The 5,437-nt window shown below is 43.9% G+C and overlaps 1 long non-coding RNA gene across 1 annotated transcript; it reads right to left on the minus strand.

Annotated features, from left to right (window-relative positions):
- Positions 1–3,974: 3,974 nt before the first annotated feature.
- LOC135383710 (uncharacterized) lies at positions 3,975–5,189 on the minus strand. Its single transcript, XR_010420023.1, has 3 exons — positions 5,069–5,189; positions 4,441–4,501; positions 3,975–4,032 (listed from the first exon to the last, which is right to left on the minus strand). It is a non-coding gene; the product is annotated as an uncharacterized LOC135383710 (long non-coding RNA).
- Between the last annotated feature and the right edge of the window lie 248 nt (positions 5,190–5,437).

The following is a 5,437-nucleotide window of genomic DNA, read 5'->3' on the forward strand; positions in this document are numbered from 1 at the left end:
CAGAACCATGACTACTATGACAGGCGTGAAATATTCAGAGGTTGAACTTCGGGCTGACACGAAGTTCCTGCTGATGGAGAAGAAAACTCCGAGGGGAAATCTATGAGCGCATCTGATGCAACATTCAGGGACAGGGAAGTGCTCATCGTACTGAGCCGCAAAGAAGTGGTGTGCCAACTTTCAGCGTGGGGGATTGGACACCGAAGACGCCGGAAGTTCAGGCCAGGTGCGTTCGTTCATTGGACTCGAGCAACTCAAGAGTCGAAAGAGTCGACTCTTTGTGGGCGAAAATACCGCAGCGCGGCTCTCGTGACGTCATCCCTTTGGCAGTGACTCCCGTTCCAAAAGTTCCAGGATGCAACAGTAGAGGTGCTAGAGAGAGTAGACTCTCAATTTTACACATAGACACACATTTTTATATGAACACAATCAACAATTTCGGTGAAATTGTTGATTGTGTCCATGAACTCATCTGGATAAGCTACAGCAACGGCACTTAAGCGGCGCAGTGTGACGGCGGCACCGTCATGAGCGCATGAACCACATGTACCAGATTATAGCTTCGCTGTCTCCATCTAACCTAAATTAACCTTACTAAAGTAACCTAGGCTAAATTGATCTAACCCGATATTGAGCATTGCCCAATATCGCCGCCTCTGCCTTCCCGCTACGGCCAGTGGTAAAAGTGTCGTTGCTGTAGTTTAGCCCCTCATTTTGGAAGATCATCGAATCTCGACTAAGAGAACGCATTGGGTTTGTAATCCATGAAGAGTTGGGAATGCGGAAGCTGTCAGCAAAGTGGGTGCCGAAAGGTTTGAATGCCGATGAGAAACAACGCCAAATGGATGCATCCAAGTTGATTTTGCAGCATTTTGGGGGTTCTAGTGACACTTTTCGTCACGCTGAGCGACTATGATCCTGAGACAAAACAACAGGCCATGCAACGGCAGCACTCAGGTTCTCCGAGGCTAGAGACTCAACGACCAGCGGGAAAGGTGATGGCCACGGTTTTCTGGGACAGGGAAGATGTTTCGATGACTGGCTATTTCCAGAAGGATGGAACAGTTAATGCAGCATATACTACTTGTCGTGTGAGCGACAGTGTCATCGCCATCGCCACAGGAGACCCATCATCATCACCATCATGGCAGGAACGCGTAAAAGCGCCACGCATGCCGTGGAATTCATCGGGTATCGTCGACGAGTAGCCACTTTCCATGAACTCTTAATCCGGCCCTTTACCACCCAAAAGCCCTCATAAATCTCTGTCTTGCCTTGCTTGCTGATTCGTTCATTCATCTTAACGTCTCGTCTTGCTAAACAGATACGCCATCTGGGCCACCGCTTTCACCATGATGAAACTTCCCAATCACCATCATACAATAAAGTTGTTGTTGCTCTCACCATCACTAGAGTCACTAAATATCCTATCACCTATCCATCACCTATCACTAACCATCACCTATCAACCGACCAGCGGGGCCACGTCGTCTTCCCGTTTTTGCCAAACAACTGTAGCTTGCAGCTGTGGAAGAAAAACAGAGCTGAGAGCTACGGAAAGGCATTCTCGCTTTGCAGAACAACACATAGGCTCACAAACCAGGCAAGACAATGCAGGTTCTGAAGGACTTGCAAGGTGAATGCATTGAACATCCTTCGTACATGCCGAATCTTGCCCCGTTGGACAATTTTTGTTTCCAAACTTGAAAATAAGCTTGAAAGCAAAAAGATTCTCGAAGAAAGAGGATGATGGGAGCGGCCGAAGTATACTTCAGAGTGCCGACTTCTTTTTACAATGGTTAAAGAAGCTACAACAATGATGTGCCAAGTGCGTTGAACTTCGAGGTGAATATGTCGAATTGTAATAAACGTTTATGATTCTAGGCCGCGTTCTTCCTCGTACGGGCGGGCGAGAACTTTTCAGCACCCCTCGTGGCGTGTGTTTGTAGATGAGGTGGTGTTCCTCTACATGAGACCTGATCGGCAGTGATGGAACGTCCCAGCTGACAGATGTGCGCGGCCCCACTGATCTCTATGTATAAAGGCTGGATCGCGCATGGGAGAGGGGCTCGTGGGGGAGAGGCGTGCCTTCGGGCCGCCATGTTGGTGGGCCCTAAAGTGCTGTGTGTGCCCATAGAAAACAATGGGAGGCAACAGAGATTGTGAGTATTTATTGCGCTGCAAGCATTGGTCGTTGTTTGTCATCACACAATTTTGTAAGGTGCCAGTATACTGATGTATCCTAACAGTGTTTCACAGGTGTCCTGCCGTTCGATTCTTAATTACGTTATGTTTTTCATTCCGAAACTAGACCGTCACTGCAGTGCAGCGCTGGGGATTGTACTACAGCACGTTTCCCAGCCAATATTTCAATAAGAAACGACTTGAGGTTAACAACAACCATGTATATAATATCCCCTACTGCGTTCTGGACAAAAATTGCTCCATAAAGAATGGTCCGGGAAAAGATATACTCGCATGGCAGAAAGAGATCGTTCTGTAGAATCACAGCCGCAATGTTTTATCCGTGTATGCGTTTAGTATGATTTATATCAAGCATCGCCTTAGAAAGAGTCTTTTAGTAAACGACAGCGGTGCTTTGCCTCGCAAATATGGACACACCGAAGCAGCCCAAATAATTACTTCACGCAATTAGATCACACTCGTTAGGACAGTTAATCAGGTAATGATGTAAGCTTAATCGATTAAGTTACTTAGAAAGTGGTAACACCTGCTTGAGACACAGGACTCATCTCTTTTTGAAGTACAGCCCTTAATGTTTGTTTGCTTCTTCCTTTATTTGTTCTGATTATTTGCAGGCGCGATTGTGCCAAACTGAATGTCCTTCTCCAGCACTCACGTGCTTTTGTTGAATACAAATGCAGCGTGAGAAAAGCTGCTTGGGGACGGGGTCCTGCTATCCTGTGCCGACTTTGTCATGCTTGCTATGTGGAGCATGTTCCAAAAAATGCAGCTCCACGTATGGTCTTCAAATTGCAACAGGACTATTTAGAGCTTGAAACAGTTGTGATTTTGTCATTTTGGCCCTCGTGTACTCAGTCTGTGAAACGCAAACAAAAAAGTCTAACACGATATGCTTTTGTAATGAAGATCACTGATGATGAGTAAAGAGAATATACGAGATCAAGTTTATTCAATATTTTATATCATTCATTATATTATTCAACATTTTATGTCAAGTTTATACAACATCAAGTTTATTCAAGTTGAAGATTTATTTCTTGCACTTATGCGTTTCAGGATACAATGAACGTGCAGGGAGGTCGCAAAAGGCTACATTTATTGTTTTGTGACCTTGCTACAATGGCAATATATATCTCAGGAATGACAATGTACACGTACATTATGCAAATTTGTTGCACCCAATTTTCATACATGCTGAATTTTAAATTTTTGTTTTGCTGCCTATGTGTTCAGTGTATTACAAATTGCTTAATGCAAACAACACTTTGTTAGTTTCAAGCTTTTTGCTCCCATCTAAGATATTCCTATCCTGGAGGAACTGCCACTTCGGCACCATAAAATATTCAGTAGGTTTCACTCTGGCAGGCCCTGCCACTGCAAATTTCCTGAATTGAAACCCTTCAAACTGTGTCATAATCTTAAATACGTCAATATTTCTGCAAGTAGTTGACATGCTGGATGACACACCCCCTGCAGCTAAGGCAACTACAAAGAGTTCCAAGAGGCCGAAGGTAAACCTACAGCTGCATGAGTGTGATCAACAGTAAGGTATTTTCAATAAATAATTTTCTTCTCATAGTGTACATGTGCATGCCTATTAACTGGAATAATTATCACTGTTCCCTGACAAGTTTTAATTTCTGAGAGTGTACTGTAGAGGCTGCTTAGATCTACAACAGTTCATACAAGGTATTATATACTGTGAATGCCTTTAAAAATCCCATGTGACACATATGTCTTTACTTTCTGGAGGTGCTGTGGAGTTTGTGGGCATTACGCAGGTTCTGCACCCATTTCTTGAGTATGTCGAGGCAGCTGTGAAGTAACCTGCATTGATGATGATTATTCCAATTTTTATGGTGCATCGACAACAAAGGAAATAATACATCAGAACATTGGTTTGGGTGCAACCAGTTAAAAATGAATATGTTGTTTAATAAATGCATTGGACAAATGTTAAAACATCAGTTTAAAACATGGTTTACAATCCCAGTATCTTCTAAAAATTAAAAAGATTAAAAACTATTCTACAAAGAACATGGGGAACTCTTCTAAAAAGAATTATAATCTTTAATTATTATATTCCTGGGTGAAGGAGCCTAAAGTGTAAGGTGTGTTTCTGATGTGAACATGTAAGAAAATATGCAAAACTGAGAGAGGCTAACCACAGTGCGTGCACTGAGGTTGTTCCTTCCTGTAAAGTAGAAACCAGTGGATGAGGAACGTGATACTTACCTGTACACCCAGCTGTATCACACTGCACAGATTATTCACTAGGTAGCCCCCATGACGAAACCTGTATTGAGAGACCACTTTTGCCTTAAAAACTGCTACAAATAGCACGACACGCTACAAATTATTACTATCGTAACAAGCTGACGATACAGCTCAGACACAAAGGCGTTATTCAAGTCGCGCCACACCACCGTTACGTAGGATTCTTTGTCAGAAATCAAACCAAGGCATAAAACAATACCAATAGATGAAAAATTGTGACAATCGTGGTCTCATTATGACGTAATACCGAACTTGTGCGCGAAGGTAATTCAAAGAAATGAATGTGGCACTTGCCTCCGCAAAGAACACCGTGTAGCATGCTAGCAATGCATGCAAAAAAGCGCTGGAGTGCTCGCACATATATTGATGACAACACTACCTGTGTAGTGTAACATGTTCTTTGAAGCATATTATGCACTCAAACTGTATTTGCCGCCGGGTAAAATGCAAGTGTGCTCGATTGAACGTCGGAAGAGCGATCAAGCAACCTGCATCCAGTGTTCGTTTGGGCAAAAAAACACTTCATAATGGTCAAGTAAATATACAGAATGGACTCCTATTTATTCCTTGATGAAGAGTGACTCACCTGTATAAATTTAGGCCCTGTAACCCTGCCAGTACGGTTGGTACGACCGTAATTGCAAGAAGTTGCCATGATCGCTGCGGCGACTGTTGTGGGTACAGTAAGATGGCGGCCGGTTTCTTCACGCTCGCGCTCCCTATCCGCCATCCAGCCTTTTACAATCGAGATCAGTGCGCGGCCCCAAGCTAGGACAGGGCGGGTAGAACCACTGATCTCTATGTATAAAGGCTGGATAGCGGATGGGTGAGGGTATCGCGGGAAAGGGTACGCCAACCGGCCGCCATATTGCGGTGCTCAAAAGAGCCATTACAGCCCATTGGAATGCATGTAGGCTGTGACAAGTTTTGCTGTTTGTGAGCGCTTCCCATGCTT

Source organism: Ornithodoros turicata, chromosome 2, assembly GCF_037126465.1.
Source record: "Ornithodoros turicata isolate Travis chromosome 2, ASM3712646v1, whole genome shotgun sequence".
NCBI lineage: Eukaryota > Metazoa > Arthropoda > Arachnida > Ixodida > Argasidae > Ornithodoros > Ornithodoros turicata.